The following is an 18092-nucleotide window of genomic DNA, read 5'->3' as shown; positions in this document are numbered from 1 at the left end:
AAAGTAAAACTTAAGGAATCTGCTATTGGTTTGCAATGTACAGAACTACAGAAGAAGACATGCTTGGGGTATTGTTCATTCGGCTTTTTAAATTGCGAGCAATCTTATGAAAAAATATATCAATCAATGTTTCTATATCATAGGATGAAGAATTACAGTTTCCCTAAAGAAGCAAGTGATTATATTTCTGAATGTATTAAGTTTAGCTTTTGACACTTAAATTGATTCCTTGTTTTTTTAGATGTAAAAATGGGAAATGAAGACAAATTTGCAAATTTGGCTGACTGTTGCTCATTCTTTTATGGAAGAACATTATGATTTAGGGACTTCTAAAATGTTTGACATGAACTATTTTTCACGCTGACCAATTGACATATTAGCTTCTTAAGATGAATTCTATCTAAAGGAAAGGTTCCACCGAGATTTGAACTCGGATCGCTGGATTCAGAGTCCAGAGTGCTACCCAACACACCATGGAACCACTGGTGGTGACTTGACTTGTTTCATTGGCTCCGAACACTGGTGTGAAGTGTGCGAGTGATAACTATGACATCACAAATACCCTCCTCCAACATAAATAGAAAAAAAGGGTGGCATTATAGTTTTATAGATGCTGATGATCATCTTTAGCTTTGCTCTGCATTTTACCAACAGAAAAAAGTCAAAAGTAACTTGAATTTTAACTTTGTTTTGTTCACTGGCCAAGAACTCAAAATGACTTCCAGTTTTTTACACCTTTTAACACCACATTCTTTGATACATACTATTATCATGCTTTCTAACTCTCTCACATCTTGATATGTCTTATTCCTCTAATCACAATAGGTGAATAATGTCTACGTGAATTCACGTGATCACAATTTTCATGTTTTCTCAACCAACGGGTGCTCTTCGTTCATCCGGTCCAAGTGAGGCGGGTAACGACAATCTCAAAGCAAACCCTACACCAAAAGCATCAAACAATTTTATCTTTGAAGTCTGTGACAAGCATTTTAAAAGCCTTGGACATTTGACCCCATATAGCAGAAATGCCTCTTGTAAAAGATAACCTAGCATTTGGAGGAAATAGGCTCAAGACTCATATCTTACCACTAAACTAGCTTTTACATTCTCTTTAAACAAATCAGACGTTTATTTGACACTTTTGATTCTATATCCAAGGAAAGTAAAACTTAAGGAATCTGCTATTGGTTTGCAATGTACAGAACTATAGAAGAAATGACATGCTTGGGGTATTGTTCATTCGGCTTTTTAAATTGCGAGCAATCTTATGAAAAAATATATCAATCAATGTTTCTATATCATAGGATGAAGAATTACAGTTTCCCTAAAGAAGCAAGTGATTATATTTCTGAATGTATTAAGTTTAACTTTTGACACTTAAATTGTTTCCTTGTTTTTTTAGATGTAAAAATGGGAAATGAAGACAAATTTGCAAATTTGGCTGACTGTTGCTCATTCTTTTATGGAAGAACATTATTATTTAGGGACTTCTAAAATGTTTGACATGAACTATTTTTGACGCAGACCAATTGACATATTAGCTTCTTAAGATTAATGCTATCTAAAGGAAAGGTTCCACCGAGATTTGAACTCGGATCGCTGGATTCAGAGTCCAGAGTGCTAACCATTACATCATGGAACCACTGGTGGTGACTTGACTTTTTTCATTGGCTCCGAACACTGGTGTGAAGAGTGCGAGTGATAACTATGACATCACAAATACCCTCCTCCAACATAAATAGAAAAAAAGGGTGGCATTATAGTTTTATAGATGCTGATGATCATCTTTAGCTTTGCTCTGCATTTTACCAACAGAAAAAAGTCAAAAGTAACTTGAATTTTAACTTTGTTTTGTTCACTGGCCAAGAACTCAAAATGACTTCCAGTTTTTTACACCTTTTAACACCACATTCTTTGATACATACTATTATCATGCTTTCCAACTCTCTCACATCTTGATATGTCTTATTCCTCTAATCACAATAGGTGAATAATGTCTACGTGAATTCACGTGATCACAATTTTCATGTTTTCTCAACCAACGGGTGCTCTTCGTTCATCCGGTCCAAGTGAGGCGGGTAACGACAATCTCAAAGCAAACCCTACACCAAAAGCATCAAACAATTTTATCTTTGAAGTCTGTGACAAGCATTTTAAAAGCCTTGGACATTTGAGCCCATATAGCAGAAATGCCTCTTGTAAAAGATAACCTAGCATTTGGAGGAAATAGGCTCAAGACTCATATCTTACCACTAAACTAGCTTTTACATTCTCTTTAAACAAATCAGACGTTTATTTGACACTTTTGATTCTATATCCAAGGAAAGTAAAACTTAAGGAATCTGCTATTGGTTTGCAATGTACAGAACTACAGAAGAAGACATGCTTGGGGTATTGTTCATTCGGCTTTTTAAATTGCGAGCAATCTTATGAAAAAATATATCAATCAATGTTTCTATATCATAGGATGAAGAATTACAGTTTCCCTAAAGAAGCAAGTGATTATATTTCTGAATGTATTAAGTTTAGCTTTTGACACTTAAATTGATTCCTTGTTTTTTTAGATGTAAAAATGGGAAATGAAGACAAATTTGCAAATTTGGCTGACTGTTGCTCATTCTTTTATGGAAGAACATTATGATTTAGGGACTTCTAAAATGTTTGACATGAACTATTTTTCACGCTGACCAATTGACATATTAGCTTCTTAAGATTAATGCTATCTAAAGGAAAGGTTCCACCGAGATTTGAACTCGGATCGCTGGATTCAGAGTCCAGAGTGCTAACCATTACACCATGGAACCACTGGTGGTGACTTGACTTTTTTCATTGGCTCCGAACACTGGTGTGAAGAGTGCGAGTGATAACTATGACATCACAAATACCCTCCTCCAACATAAATAGAAAAAAAGGGTGGCATTATAGTTTTATAGATGCTGATGATCATCTTTAGCTTTGCTCTGCATTTTACCAACAGAAAAAAGTCAAAAGTAACTTGAATTTTAACTTTGTTTTGTTCACTGGCCAAGAACTCAAAATGACTTCCAGTTTTTTACACCTTTTAACACCACATTCTTTGATACATACTATTATCATGCTTTCCAACTCTCTCACATCTTGATATGTCTTATTCCTCTAATCACAATAGGTGAATAATGTCTACGTGAATTCACGTGATCACAATTTTCATGTTTTCTCAACCAACGGGTGCTCTTCGTTCATCCGGTCCAAGTGAGGCGGGTAACGACAATCTCAAAGCAAACCCTACACCAAAAGCATCAAACAATTTTATCTTTGAAGTCTGTGACAAGCATTTTAAAAGCCTTGGACATTTGAGCCCATATAGCAGAAATGCCTCTTGTAAAAGATAACCTAGCATTTGGAGGAAATAGGCTCAAGACTCATATCTTACCACTAAACTAGCTTTTACATTCTCTTTAAACAAATCAGACGTTTATTTGACACTTTTGATTCTATATCCAAGGAAAGTAAAACTTAAGGAATCTGCTATTGGTTTGCAATGTACAGAACTACAGAAGAAGACATGCTTGGGGTATTGTTCATTCGGCTTTTTAAATTGCGAGCAATCTTATGAAAAAATATATCAATCAATGTTTCTATATCATAGGATGAAGAATTACAGTTTCCCTAAAGAAGCAAGTGATTATATTTCTGAATGTATTAAGTTTAACTTTTGACACTTAAATTGTTTCCTTGTTTTTTTAGATGTAAAAATGGGAAATGAAGACAAATTTGCAAATTTGGCTGACTGTTGCTCATGCTTTTATGGAAGAACATTATGATATAGGGACTTCTAAAATGTTTGACATGAACTATTTTTCACGCAGACCAATTGACATATTAGCTTCTTAAGATGAATTCTATCTAAAGGAAAGGTTCCACCGAGATTTGAACTCGGATAGCTGGATTCGGAGTCCAGAGTGCTAACCATTACACCATGGAACCACTGGTGGTGACTTGATTTTTTTCATTGGCTCCGAACACTGGTGTGAAGAGTGCGAGTGATCACTATGACATTACAAATACCCTCCTCCAACATAAATAGAAAAAAGGGTGGCATTATAGTTTTATAGATGCTGATGATCATCTTTAGCTTTGCTCTGCATTTTACCAACAGAAAAAAGTCAAAAGTAACTTGAATTTTAACTTTGTTTTGTTCACTGGCCAAGAACTCAAAATGACTTCCAGTTTTTTACACCTTTTAACACCACATTCTTTTATACATACTATTATCATGCTTTCCAACTCTCTCACATCTTGATATGTCTTATTCCTCTAATCACAATAGGTGAATAATGTCTACGTGAATTCACGTGATCACAATTTTCATGTTTTCTCAACCAACGGGTGCTCTTCGTTCATCCGGTCCAAGTGAGGCGGGTAACGACAATCTCAAAGCAAACCCTACACCAAAAGCATCAAACAATTTTATCTTTGAAGTCTGTGACAAGCATTTTAAAAGCCTTGGACATTTGACCCCATATAGCAGAAATGGCTCTTGTAAAAGATAACCTAGCATTTGGAGGAAATAGGCTCAAGACTCATATCTTACCACTAAACTAGCTTTTACATTCTCTTTAAACAAATCAGACGTTTATTTGACACTTTTGATTCTATATCCAAGGAAAGTAAAACTTAAGGAATCTGCTATTGGTTTGCAATGTACAGAACTACAGAAGAAGACATGCTTGGGGTATTGTTCATTCGGCTTTTTAAATTGCGAGCAATCTTATGAAAAAATATATCAATCAATGTTTCTATATCATAGGATGAAGAATTACAGTTTCCCTAAAGAAGCAAGTGATTATATTTCTGAATGTATTAAGTTTAGCTTTTGACACTTAAATTGATTCCTTGTTTTTTTAGATGTAAAAATGGGAAATGAAGACAAATTTGCAAATTTGGCTGACTGTTGCTCATTCTTTTATGGAAGAACATTATGATTTAGGGACTTCTAAAATGTTTGACATGAACTATTTTTCACGCTGACCAATTGACATATTAGCTTCTTAAGATTAATGCTATCTAAAGGAAAGGTTCCACCGAGATTTGAACTCGGATCGCTGGATTCAGAGTCCAGAGTGCTAACCATTACACCATGGAACCACTGGTGGTGACTTGATTTTTTTCATTGGCTCCGAACACTGGTGTGAAGAGTGCGAGTGATCACTATGACATTACAAATACCCTCCTCCAACATAAATAGAAAAAAGGGTGGCATTATAGTTTTATAGATGCTGATGATCATCTTTAGCTTTGCTCTGCATTTTACCAACAGAAAAAAGTCAAAAGTAACTTGAATTTTAACTTTGTTTTGTTCACTGGCCAAGAACTCAAAATGACTTCCAGTTTTTTACACCTTTTAACACCACATTCTTTTATACATACTATTATCATGCTTTCCAACTCTCTCACATCTTGATATGTCTTATTCCTCTAATCACAATAGGTGAATAATGTCTACGTGAATTCACGTGATCACAATTTTCATGTTTTCTCAACCAACGGGTGCTCTTCGTTCATCCGGTCCAAGTGAGGCGGGTAACGACAATCTCAAAGCAAACCCTACACCAAAAGCATCAAAAATTTTATCTTTGAAGTCTGTGACAAGCATTTTAAAAGCCTTGGACATTTGAGCCCATATAGCAGAAATGCCTCTTGTAAAAGATAACCTAGCATTTGGAGGAATCAGGCTCAAGACTCATATCTTACCACTAAACTAGCTTTTACATTCTCTTTAAACAAATCAGACGTTTATTTGACACTTTTGATTCTATATCCAAGGAAAGTAAAACTTAAGGAATCTGCTATTGGTTTGCAATGTACAGAACTACAGAAGAAGACATGCTTGGGGTATTGTTCATTCGGCTTTTTAAATTGCGAGCAATCTTATGAAAAAATATATCAATCAATGTTTCTATATCATAGGATGAAGAATTACAGTTTCCCTAAAGAAGCAAGTGATTATATTTCTGAATGTATTAAGTTTAACTTTTGACACTTAAATTGTTTCCTTGTTTTTTTAGATGTAAAAATGGGAAATGAAGACAAATTTGCAAATTTGGCTGACTGTTGCTCATGCTTTTATGGAAGAACATTATGATATAGGGACCTCTAAAATGTTTGACATGAACTATTTTTCACGCAGACCAATTGACATATTAGCTTCTTAAGATGAATTCTATCTAAAGGAAAGGTTCCACCGAGATTTGAACTCGGATCGCTGGATTCAGAGTCCAGAGTGCTACCCAACACACCATGGAACCACTGGTGGTGGCTTGATTTTTTTCATTGGCTCCGAACACTGGTGTGAAGAGTGCGAGTGATCACTATGACATTACAAATACCCTCCTCCAACATAAATAGAAAAAAGGGTGGCATTATAGTTTTATAGATGCTGATGATCATCTTTAGCTTTGCTCTGCATTTTACCAACAGAAAAAAGTCAAAAGTAACTTGAATTTTAGCTTTGTTTTGTTCACTGGCCAAGAACTCAAAATGACTTCCAGTTTTTTTACACCTTTTAACACCACATTCTTTGATACATACTATTATCATGCTTTCAAACTCTCTTACATCTTGATATGTCTTATTCCTCTAATCACAATAGGTGAATAATGTCTACGTGAATTCACGTGATCACAATTTTCATGTTTTCTCAACCAACGGGTGCTCTTCGTTCATCCGGTCCAAGTGAGGCGGGTAACGACAATCTCAAAGCAAACCCTACACCAAAAGCATCAAACAATTTTATCTTTGAAGTCTGTGACAAGCATTTTAAAAGCCTTGGACATTTGAGCCCATATAGCAGAAATGCCTCTTGTAAAAGATAACCTAGCATTTGGAGGAAATAGGCTCAAGACTCATATCTTACCACTAAACTAGCTTTTACATTCTCTTTAAACAAATCAGACGTTTATTTGACACTTTTGATTCTATATCCAAGGAAAGTAAAACTTAAGGAATCTGCTATTGGTTTGCAATGTACAGAACTACAGAAGAAGACATGCTTGGGGTGTTCATTCGGCTTTTTAAATTGCAAGCAATCTTATGAAAAAATATATCAATCAATGTTTCTATATCATAGGATGAAGAATTACAGTTTCCCTAAAGAAGCAAGTGATTATATTTCTGAATGTATTAAGTTTAACTTTTGACACTTAAATTGTTTCCTTGTTTTTTTAGATGTAAAAATGGGAAATGAAGACAAATTTGCAAATTTGGCTGACTGTTGCTCATTCTTTTATGGAAGAACATTATGATTTAGGGACTTCTAAAATGTTTGACATGAACTATTTTTCACGCTGACCAATTGACATATTAGCTTCTTAAGATTAATGCTATCTAAAGGAAAGGTTCCACTGAGATTTGAACTCGGATCGCTGGATTCAGAGTCCAGAGTGCTAACCATTACACCATGGAACCACTGGTGGTGACTTTATTTTTTTCATTGGCTCCGAACACTGGTGTGAAGAGTGCGAGTGATCACTATGACATTACAAATACCCTCCTCCAACATAAATAGAAAAAAGGGTGGCATTATAGTTTTATAGATGCTGATGATCATCTTTAGCTTTGCTCTGCATTTTACCAACAGAAAAAAGTCAAAAGTAACTTGAATTTTAACTTTGTTTTGTTCACTGGCCAAGAACTCAAAATGACTTCCAGTTTTTTACACCTTTTAACACCACATTCTTTTATACATACTATTATCATGCTTTCCAACTCTCTCACATCTTGATATGTCTTATTCCTCTAATCACAATAGGTGAATAATGTCTACGTGAATTCACGTGATCACAATTTTCATGTTTTCTCAACCAACGGGTGCTCTTCGTTCATCCGGTCCAAGTGAGGCGGGTAACGACAATCTCAAAGCAAACCCTACACCAAAAGCATCAAACAATTTTATCTTTGAAGTCTGTGACAAGCATTTTAAAAGCCTTGGACATTTGACCCCATATAGCAGAAATGCCTCTTGTAAAAGATAACCTAGCATTTGGAGGAAATAGGCTCAAGACTCATATCTTACCACTAAACTAGCTTTTACATTCTCTTTAAACAAATCAGACGTTTATTTGACACTTTTGATTCTATATCCAAGGAAAGTAAAACTTAAGGAATCTGCTATTGGTTTGCAATGTACAGAACTACAGAAGAAGACATGCTTGGGGTATTGTTCATTCGGCTTTTTAAATTGCGAGCAATCTTATGAAAAAATATATCAATCAATGTTTCTATATCATAGGATGAAGAATTACAGTTTCCCTAAAGAAGCAAGTGATTATATTTCTGAATGTATTAAGTTTAACTTTTGACACTTAAATTGTTTCCTTGTTTTTTTAGATGTAAAAATGGGAAATGAAGACAAATTTGCAAATTTGGCTGACTGTTGCTCATTCTTTTATGGAAGAACATTATGATTTAGGGACTTCTAAAATGTTTGACATTAACTATTTTTCACGCAGACCAATTGACATATTAGCTTCTTAAGATTAATTATATCTAAAGGAAAGGTTCCACCGAGATTTGAACTCGGATTGCTGGATTCAGAGTCCAGAGTGCTAACCATTACACCATGGAACCACTGGTGGTGGCTTGATTTTTTTCATTGGCTCCGAACACTGGTGTGAAGAGTGCGAGTGATCACTATGACATTACAAATACCCTCCTCCAACATAAATAGAAAAAAGGGTGGCATTATAGTTTTATAGATGCTGATGATCATCTTTAGCTTTGCTCTGCATTTTACCAACAGAAAAAAGTCAAAAGTAACTTGAATTTTAACTTTGTTTTGTTCACTGGCCAAGAACTCAAAATGACTTCCAGTTTTTTCCACCTTTTAACACCACATTCTTTGATACATACTATTATCATGCTTTCCAACTCTCTTACATCTTGATATGTCTTATTCCTCTAATCACAATAGGTGAATAATGTCTACGTGAATTCACGTGATCACAATTTTCATGTTTTCTCAACCAACGGGTGCTCTTCGTTCATCCGGTCCAAGTGAGGCGGGTAACGACAATCTCAAAGCAAACCCTACACCAAAAGCATCAAACAATTTTATCTTTGAAGTCTGTGACAAGCATTTTAAAAGCCTTGGACATTTGAGCCCATATAGCAGAAATGCCTCTTGTAAAAGATAACCTAGCATTTGGAGGAAATAGGCTCAAGACTCATATCTTACCACTAAACTAGCTTTTACATTCTCTTTAAACAAATCAGACGTTTATTTGACACTTTTGATTCTATATCCAAGGAAAGTAAAACTTAAGGAATCTGCTATTGGTTTGCAATGTACAGAACTACAGAAGAAGACATGCTTGGGGTATTGTTCATTCGGCTTTTTAAATTGCGAGCAATCTTATGAAAAAATATATCAATCAATGTTTCTATATCATAGGATGAAGAATTACAGTTTCCCTAAAGAAGCAAGTGATTATATTTCTGAATGTATTAAGTTTAACTTTTGACACTTAAATTGTTTCCTTGTTTTTTTAGATGTAAAAATGGGAAATGAAGACAAATTTGCAAATTTGGCTGACTGTTGCTCATTCTTTTATGGAAGAACATTATGATTTAGGGACTTCTAAAATGTTTGACATTAACTATTTTTCACGCAGACCAATTGACATATTAGCTTCTTAAGATTAATGCTATCTAAAGGAAAGGTTCCACCGAGATTTGAACTCGGATCGCTGGATTCAGAGTCCAGAGTGCTAACCATTACACCATGGAACCACTGGTGGTGACTTGATTTTTTTCATTGGCTCCGAACACTGGTGTGAAGAGTGCGAGTGATCACTATGACATTACAAATACCCTCCTCCAACATAAATAGAAAAAAGGGTGGCATTATAGTTTTATAGATGCTGATGATCATCTTTAGCTTTGCTCTGCATTTTACCAACAGAAAAAAGTCAAAAGTAACTTGAATTTTAACTTTGTTTTGTTCACTGGCCAAGAACTCAAAATGACTTCCAGTTTTTTACACCTTTTAACACCACATTCTTTTATACATACTATTATCATGCTTTCCAACTCTCTCACATCTTGATATGTCTTATTCCTCTAATCACAATAGGTGAATAATGTCTACGTGAATTCACGTGATCACAATTTTCATGTTTTCTCAACCAACGGGTGCTCTTCGTTCATCCGGTCCAAGTGAGGCGGGTAACGACAATCTCAAAGCAAACCCTACACCAAAAGCATCAAACAATTTTATCTTTGAAGTCTGTGACAAGCATTTTAAAAGCCTTGGACATTTGACCCCATATAGCAGAAATGGCTCTTGTAAAAGATAACCTAGCATTTGGAGGAAATAGGCTCAAGACTCATATCTTACCACTAAACTAGCTTTTACATTCTCTTTAAACAAATCAGACGTTTATTTGACACTTTTGATTCTATATCCAAGGAAAGTAAAACTTAAGGAATCTGCTATTGGTTTGCAATGTACAGAACTACAGAAGAAGACATGCTTGGGGTATTGTTCATTCGGCTTTTTAAATTGCGAGCAATCTTATGAAAAAATATATCAATCAATGTTTCTATATCATAGGATGAAGAATTACAGTTTCCCTAAAGAAGCAAGTGATTATATTTCTGAATGTATTAAGTTTAGCTTTTGACACTTAAATTGTTTCCTTGTTTTTTTAGATGTAAAAATGGGAAATGAAGACAAATTTACAAATTTGGCTGACTGTTGCTCATGCTTTTATGGAAGAACATTATGATATAGGGACTTCTAAAATGTTTGACATGAACTATTTTTCATGCAGACCAATTGACATATTAGCTTCTTAAGATTAATTCTATCTAAAGGAAAGGTTCCACCGAGATTTGAACTCGGATCGCTGGATTCAGAGTCCAGAGTGCTAACCATTACACCATGGAACCACTGGTGGTGACTTGATTTTTTTCATTGGCTCCGAACACTGGTGTGAAGAGTGCGAGTGATCACTATGACATTACAAATACCCTCCTCCAACATAAATAGAAAAAAGGGTGGCATTATAGTTTTATAGATGCTGATGATCATCTTTAGCTTTGCTCTGCATTTTACCAACAGAAAAAAGTCAAAAGTAACTTGAATTTTAACTTTGTTTTGTTCACTGGCCAAGAACTCAAAATGATTTCCAGTTTTTTACACCTTTTAACACCACATTCTTTGATACATACTATTATCATGCTTTCCAACTCTCTCACATCTTGATATGTCTTATTCCTCTAATCACAATAGGTGAATAATGTCTACGTGAATTCACGTGATCACAATTTTCATGTTTTCTCAACCAACGGGTGCTCTTCGTTCATCCGGTCCAAGTGAGGCGGGTAACGACAATCTCAAAGCAAACCCTACACCAAAAGCATCAAACAATTTTATCTTTGAAGTCTGTGACAAGCATTTTAAAAGCCTTGGACATTTGACCCCATATAGCAGAAATGCCTCTTGTAAAAGATAACCTAGCATTTGGAGGAAATAGGCTCAAGACTCATATCTTACCACTAAACTAGCTTTTACATTCTCTTTAAACAAATCAGACGTTTATTTGACACTTTTGATTCTATATCCAAGGAAAGTAAAACTTAAGGAATCTGCTATTGGTTTGCAATGTACAGAACTACAGAAGAAGACATGCTTGGGGTATTGTTCATTCGGCTTTTTAAATTGCGAGCAATCTTATGAAAAAATATATCAATCAATGTTTCTATATCATAGGATGAAGAATTACAGTTTCCCTAAACAAGCAAGTGATTATATTTCTGAATGTATTAAGTTTAACTTTTGACACTTAAATTGTTTCCTTGTTTTTTTAGATGTAAAAATGGGAAATGAAGACAAATTTGCAAATTTGGCTGACTGTTGCTCATTCTTTTATGGAAGAACATTATGATTTAGGGACTTCTAAAATGTTTGACATGAACTATTTTCACGCAGACCAATTGACATATTAGCTTCTTAAGATTAATGCTATCTAAAGGAAAGGTTCCACCGAGATTTGAACTCGGATCGCTGGATTCAGAGTCCAGAGTGCTAACCATTACACCATGGAACCACTGGTGGTGACTTGATTTTTTTCATTGGCTCCGAACACTGGTGTGAAGAGTGCGAGTGATCACTATGACATTACAAATACCCTCCTCCAACATAAATAGAAAAAAGGGTGGCATTATAGTTTTATAGATGCTGATGATCATCTTTAGCTTTGCTCTGCATTTTACCAACAGAAAAAAGTCAAAAGTAACTTGAATTTTAACTTTGTTTTGTTCACTGGCCAAGAACTCAAAATGACTTCCAGTTTTTTACACCTTTTAACACCACATTCTTTTATACATACTATTATCATGCTTTCCAACTCTCTCACATCTTGATATGTCTTATTCCTCTAATCACAATAGGTGAATAATGTCTACGTGAATTCACGTGATCACAATTTTCATGTTTTCTCAACCAACGGGTGCTCTTCGTTCATCCGGTCCAAGTGAGGCGGGTAACGACAATCTCAAAGCAAACCCTACACCAAAAGCATCAAACAATTTTATCTTTGAAGTCTGTGACAAGCATTTTAAAAGCCTTGGACATTTGACCCCATATAGCAGAAATGGCTCTTGTAAAAGATAACCTAGCATTTGGAGGAAATAGGCTCAAGACTCATATCTTACCACTAAACTAGCTTTTACATTCTCTTTAAACAAATCAGACGTTTATTTGACACTTTTGATTCTATATCCAAGGAAAGTAAAACTTAAGGAATCTGCTATTGGTTTGCAATGTACAGAACTACAGAAGAAGACATGCTTGGGGTATTGTTCATTCGGCTTTTTAAATTGCGAGCAATCTTATGAAAAAATATATCAATCAATGTTTCTATATCATAGGATGAAGAATTACAGTTTCCCTAAAGAAGCAAGTGATTATATTTCTGAATGTATTAAGTTTAGCTTTTGACACTTAAATTGTTTCCTTGTTTTTTTAGATGTAAAAATGGGAAATGAAGACAAATTTGCAAATTTGGCTGACTGTTGCTCATGCTTTTATGGAAGAACATTATGATATAGGGACTTCTAAAATGTTTGACATGAACTATTTTTCATGCAGACCAATTGACATATTAGCTTCTTAAGATTAATTCTATCTAAAGGAAAGGTTCCACCGAGATTTGAACTCAGATCGCTGGATTCAGAGTCCAGAGTGCTAACCATTACACCATGGAACCACTGGTGGTGACTTGATTTTTTTCATTGGCTCCGAACACTGGTGTGAAGAGTGCGAGTGATCACTATGACATTACAAATACCCTCCTCCAACATAAATAGAAAAAAGGGTGGCATTATAGTTTTATAGATGCTGATGATCATCTTTAGCTTTGCTCTGCATTTTACCAACAGAAAAAAGTCAAAAGTAACTTGAATTTTAACTTTGTTTTGTTCACTGGCCAAGAACTCAAAATGATTTCCAGTTTTTTACACCTTTTAACACCACATTCTTTGATACATACTATTATCATGCTTTCCAACTCTCTCACATCTTGATATGTCTTATTCCTCTAATCACAATAGGTGAATAATGTCTACGTGAATTCACGTGATCACAATTTTCATGTTTTCTCAACCAACGGGTGCTCTTCGTTCATCCGGTCCAAGTGAGGCGGGTAACGACAATCTCAAAGCAAACCCTACACCAAAAGCATCAAACAATTTTATCTTTGAAGTCTGTGACAAGCATTTTAAAAGCCTTGGACATTTGACCCCATATAGCAGAAATGCCTCTTGTAAAAGATAACCTAGCATTTGGAAGAAATAGGCTCAAGACTCATATCTTACCACTAAACTAGCTTTTACATTCTCTTTAAACAAATCAGACGTTTATTTGACACTTTTGATTCTATATCCAAGGAAAGTAAAACTTAAGGAATCTGCTATTGGTTTGCAATGTACAGAACTACAGAAGAAGACATGCTTGGGGTATTGTTCATTCGGCTTTTTAAATTGCGAGCAATCTTATGAAAAAATATATCAATCAATGTTTCTATATCATAGGATGAAGAATTACAGTTTCCCTAAAGAAGCAAGTGATTATATTTCTGAATGTATTAAGTTTAACTTTTGACACTTAAATTGTTTCCTTGTTTTTTTAGATGTAAAAATGGGAAATGAAGACAAATTTACAAATTTGGCTGACTGTTGCTCATTCTTTTATGGAAGAACATTATGATTTAGGGACTTCTAAAATGTTTGACATTAACTATTTTTCACGCAGACCAATTGACATATTAGCTTCTTAAGATTAATGCTATCTAAAGGAAAGGTTCCACCGAGATTTGAACTCGGATCGCTGGATTCAGAGTCCAGAGTGCTAACCATTACACCATGGAACCACTGGTGGTGACTTTATTTTTTTCATTGGCTCTGAACACTGGTGTGAAGAGTGCGAGTGATCACTATGACATTACAAATACCCTCCTCCAACATAAATAGAAAAAAGGGTGGCATTATAGTTTTATAGATGCTGATGATCATCTTTAGCTTTGCTCTGCATTTTACCAACAGAAAAAAGTCAAAAATAACTTGAATTTTAACTTTGTTTTGTTCACTGGCCAAGAACTCAAAATGACTTCCAGTTTTTTACACCTTTTAACACCACATTCTTTTATACATACTATTATCATGCTTTCCAACTCTCTCACATCTTGATATGTCTTATTCCTCTAATCACAATAGGTGAATAATGTCTACGTGAATTCACGTGATCACAATTTTCATGTTTTCTCAACCAACGGGTGCTCTTCGTTCATCCGGTCCAAGTGAGGCGGGTAACGACAATCTCAAAGCAAACCCTACACCAAAAGCATCAAACAATTTTATCTTTGAAGTCTGTGACAAGCATTTTAAAAGCCTTGGACATTTGAGCCCATATAGCAGAAATGCCTCTTGTAAAAGATAACCTAGCATTTGGAGGAAATAGGCTCAAGACCCATATCTTACCACTAAACTAGCTTTTACATTCTCTTTAAACAAATCAGACGTTTATTTGACACTTTTGATTCTATATCCAAGGAAAGTAAAACTTAAGGAATCTGCTATTGGTTTGCAATGTACAGAACTACAGAAGAACACATGCTTGGGGTATTGTTCATTCGGCTTTTTAAATTGCGAGCAATCTTATGAAAAAATATATAAATCAATGTTTCTATATCATAGGATGAAGAATTACAGTTTCCCTAAAGAAGCAAGTGATTATATTTCTGAATGTATTAAGTTTAACTTTTGACACTTAAATTGTTTCCTTGTTTTTTTAGATGTAAAAATGGGAAATGAAGACAAATTTGCAAATTTGGCTGACTGTTGCTCATTCTTTTATGGAAGAACATTATGATTTAGGGACTTCTAAAATGTTTGACATGAACTATTTTTCACGCAGACCAATTGACATATTAGCTTCTTAAGATTAATGCTATCTAAAGGAAAGGTTCCACCAAGATTTGAACTCGGATCGCTGGATTCAGAGTCCAGAGTGCTAACCATTACACCATGGAACCACTGGTGGTGACTTGATTTTTTTCATTGGCTCCGAACACTGGTGTGAAGAGTGCGAGTGATCACTATGACATTACAAATACCCTCCTCCAACATAAATAGAAAAAAGGGTGGCATTATAGTTTTATAGATGCTGATGATCATCTTTAGCTTTGCTCTGCATTTTACCAACAGAAAAAAGTCAAAAGTAACTTGAATTTTAACTTTGTTTTGTTCACTGGCCAAGAACTCAAAATGACTTCCAGTTTTTTACACCTTTTAACACCACATTCTTTTATACATACTATTATCATGCTTTCCAACTCTCTCACATCTTGATATGTCTTATTCCTCTAATCACAATAGGTGAATAATGTCTACGTGAATTCACGTGATCATAATTTTCATGTTTTCTCAACCAACAGGTGCTCTTCGTTCATCCGGTCCAAGTGAGGCGGGTAACGACAATCTCAAAGCAAACCCTACACCAAAAGCATCAAACAATTTTATCTTTGAAGTCTGTGACAAGCATTTTAAAATCCTTGGACATTTGACCCCATATAGCAGAAATGGCTCTTGTAAAAGATAACCTAGCATTTGGAGGAAATAGGCTCAAGACTCATATCTTACCACTAAACTAGCTTTTACATTCTCTTTAAACAAATCAGACGTTTATTTGACACTTTTGATTCTATATCCAAGGAAAGTAAAACTTAAGGAATCTGCTATTGGTTTGCAATGTACAGAACTACAGAAGAAGACATGCTTGGGGTATTGTTCATTCGGCTTTTTAAATTGCGAGCAATCTTATGAAAAAATATATCAATCAATGTTTCTATATCATAGGATGAAGAATTACAGTTTCCCTAAAGAAGCAAGTGATTATATTTCTGAATGTATTAAGTTTAGCTTTTGACACTTAAATTGTTTCCTTGTTTTTTTAGATGTAAAAATGGGAAATGAAGACAAATTTGCAAATTTGGCTGACTGTTGCTCATGCTTTTATGGAAGAACATTATGATATAGGGACTTCTAAAATGTTTGACATGAACTATTTTTCACGCAGACCAATTGACATATTAGCTTCTTAAGATTAATTCTATCTAAAGGAAAGGTTCCACCGAGATTTGAACTCGGATCGCTGGATTCAGAGTCCAGAGTGCTAACCATTACACCATGGAACCACTGGTGGTGACTTGATTTTTTTCATTGGCTCCGAACACTGGTGTGAAGAGTGCGAGTGATCACTATGACATTACAAATACCCTCCTCCAACATAAATAGAAAAAAGGGTGGCATTATAGTTTTATAGATGCTGATGATCATCTTTAGCTTTGCTCTGCATTTTACCAACAGAAAAAAGTCAAAAGTAACTTGAATTTTAACTTTGTTTTGTTCACTGGCCAAGAACTCAAAATGACTTCCAGTTTTTTACACCTTTTAACACCACATTCTTTGATACATACTATTATCATGCTTTCCAACTCTCTTACATCTTGATATGTCTTATTCCTCTAATCACAATAGGTGAATAATGTCTACGTGAATTCACGTGATCACAATTTTCATGTTTTCTCAACCAACGGGTGCTCTTCGTTCATCCGGTCCAAGTGAGGCGGGTAACGACAATCTCAAAGCAAACCCTACACCAAAAGCATCAAACAATTTTATCTTTGAAGTCTGTGACAAGCATTTTAAAAGCCTTGGACATTTGAGCCCATATAGCAGAAATGCCTCTTGTAAAAGATAACCTAGCATTTGGAGGAAATAGGCTCAAGACTCATATCTTACCACTAAACTAGCTTTTACATTCTCTTTAAACAAATCAGACGTTTATTTGACACTTTTGATTCTATATCCAAGGAAAGTAAAACTTAAGGAATCTGCTATTGGTTTGCAATGTACAGAACTACAGAAGAAGACATGCTTGGGGTATTGTTCATTCGGCTTTTTAAATTGCGAGCAATCTTATGAAAAAATATATCAATCAATGTTTCTATATCATAGGATGAAGAATTACAGTTTCCCTAAAGAAGCAAGTGATTATATTTCTGAATGTATTAAGTTTAACTTTTGACACTTAAATTGTTTCCTTGTTTTTTTAGATGTAAAAATGGGAAATGAAGACAAATTTGCAAATTTGGCTGACTGTTGCTCATTCTTTTATGGAAGAACATTATGATTTAGGGACTTCTAAAATGTTTGACATGAACTATTTTCACGCAGACCAATTGACATATTAGCTTCTTAAGATTAATGCTATCTAAAGGAAAGGTTCCACCGAGATTTGAACTCGGATCGCTGGATTCAGAGTCCAGAGTGCTAACCATTACACCATGGAACCACTGGTGGTGACTTGATTTTTTTCATTGGCTCCGAACACTGGTGTGAAGAGTGCGAGTGATCACTATGACATTACAAATACCCTCCTCCAACATAAATAGAAAAAAGGGTGGCATTATAGTTTTATAGATGCTGATGATCATCTTTAGCTTTGCTCTGCATTTTACCAACAGAAAAAAGTCAAAAGTAACTTGAAT

The 18092-nt window shown here is 34.9% G+C and overlaps 16 non-coding genes across 16 annotated transcripts; all 16 read right to left on the bottom strand.

Annotated features, from left to right (window-relative positions):
* Window positions 1-409: 409 nt before the first annotated feature.
* On the bottom strand, window positions 410-481 carry TRNAQ-CUG (transfer RNA glutamine (anticodon CUG)). The gene has a single exon. It is a non-coding gene; the product is annotated as a tRNA-Gln (tRNA).
* A 1092-nt stretch (window positions 482-1573) lies between these two features.
* TRNAQ-CUG (transfer RNA glutamine (anticodon CUG)) lies at window positions 1574-1645 on the bottom strand. The gene has a single exon. It is a non-coding gene; the product is annotated as a tRNA-Gln (tRNA).
* Window positions 1646-2735: 1090 nt separating this feature from the next.
* Window positions 2736-2807, bottom strand: TRNAQ-CUG (transfer RNA glutamine (anticodon CUG)). Its single transcript has one exon. It is a non-coding gene; the product is annotated as a tRNA-Gln (tRNA).
* A 1090-nt stretch (window positions 2808-3897) lies between these two features.
* Window positions 3898-3969, bottom strand: TRNAR-CCG (transfer RNA arginine (anticodon CCG)). The gene has a single exon. It is a non-coding gene; the product is annotated as a tRNA-Arg (tRNA).
* A 1089-nt stretch (window positions 3970-5058) lies between these two features.
* Window positions 5059-5130, bottom strand: TRNAQ-CUG (transfer RNA glutamine (anticodon CUG)). Its single transcript has one exon. It is a non-coding gene; the product is annotated as a tRNA-Gln (tRNA).
* Window positions 5131-6218: 1088 nt separating this feature from the next.
* Window positions 6219-6290, bottom strand: TRNAQ-CUG (transfer RNA glutamine (anticodon CUG)). The gene has a single exon. It is a non-coding gene; the product is annotated as a tRNA-Gln (tRNA).
* Window positions 6291-7377: 1087 nt separating this feature from the next.
* TRNAQ-CUG (transfer RNA glutamine (anticodon CUG)) lies at window positions 7378-7449 on the bottom strand. The gene has a single exon. It is a non-coding gene; the product is annotated as a tRNA-Gln (tRNA).
* A 1089-nt stretch (window positions 7450-8538) lies between these two features.
* TRNAQ-CUG (transfer RNA glutamine (anticodon CUG)) lies at window positions 8539-8610 on the bottom strand. The gene has a single exon. It is a non-coding gene; the product is annotated as a tRNA-Gln (tRNA).
* Window positions 8611-9699: 1089 nt separating this feature from the next.
* TRNAQ-CUG (transfer RNA glutamine (anticodon CUG)) lies at window positions 9700-9771 on the bottom strand. Its single transcript has one exon. It is a non-coding gene; the product is annotated as a tRNA-Gln (tRNA).
* A 1089-nt stretch (window positions 9772-10860) lies between these two features.
* On the bottom strand, window positions 10861-10932 carry TRNAQ-CUG (transfer RNA glutamine (anticodon CUG)). The gene has a single exon. It is a non-coding gene; the product is annotated as a tRNA-Gln (tRNA).
* Window positions 10933-12020: 1088 nt separating this feature from the next.
* Window positions 12021-12092, bottom strand: TRNAQ-CUG (transfer RNA glutamine (anticodon CUG)). Its single transcript has one exon. It is a non-coding gene; the product is annotated as a tRNA-Gln (tRNA).
* Window positions 12093-13181: 1089 nt separating this feature from the next.
* On the bottom strand, window positions 13182-13253 carry TRNAQ-CUG (transfer RNA glutamine (anticodon CUG)). Its single transcript has one exon. It is a non-coding gene; the product is annotated as a tRNA-Gln (tRNA).
* Window positions 13254-14342: 1089 nt separating this feature from the next.
* TRNAQ-CUG (transfer RNA glutamine (anticodon CUG)) lies at window positions 14343-14414 on the bottom strand. Its single transcript has one exon. It is a non-coding gene; the product is annotated as a tRNA-Gln (tRNA).
* Window positions 14415-15503: 1089 nt separating this feature from the next.
* On the bottom strand, window positions 15504-15575 carry TRNAQ-CUG (transfer RNA glutamine (anticodon CUG)). The gene has a single exon. It is a non-coding gene; the product is annotated as a tRNA-Gln (tRNA).
* A 1089-nt stretch (window positions 15576-16664) lies between these two features.
* On the bottom strand, window positions 16665-16736 carry TRNAQ-CUG (transfer RNA glutamine (anticodon CUG)). The gene has a single exon. It is a non-coding gene; the product is annotated as a tRNA-Gln (tRNA).
* A 1088-nt stretch (window positions 16737-17824) lies between these two features.
* TRNAQ-CUG (transfer RNA glutamine (anticodon CUG)) lies at window positions 17825-17896 on the bottom strand. The gene has a single exon. It is a non-coding gene; the product is annotated as a tRNA-Gln (tRNA).
* Between the last annotated feature and the right edge of the window lie 196 nt (window positions 17897-18092).

Source organism: Pelobates fuscus, chromosome 12 (genome assembly GCF_036172605.1).
Source record: "Pelobates fuscus isolate aPelFus1 chromosome 12, aPelFus1.pri, whole genome shotgun sequence".
Lineage (NCBI taxonomy): Eukaryota > Metazoa > Chordata > Amphibia > Anura > Pelobatidae > Pelobates > Pelobates fuscus.
This window is presented reverse-complemented; position numbering and strand designations above follow the sequence as displayed.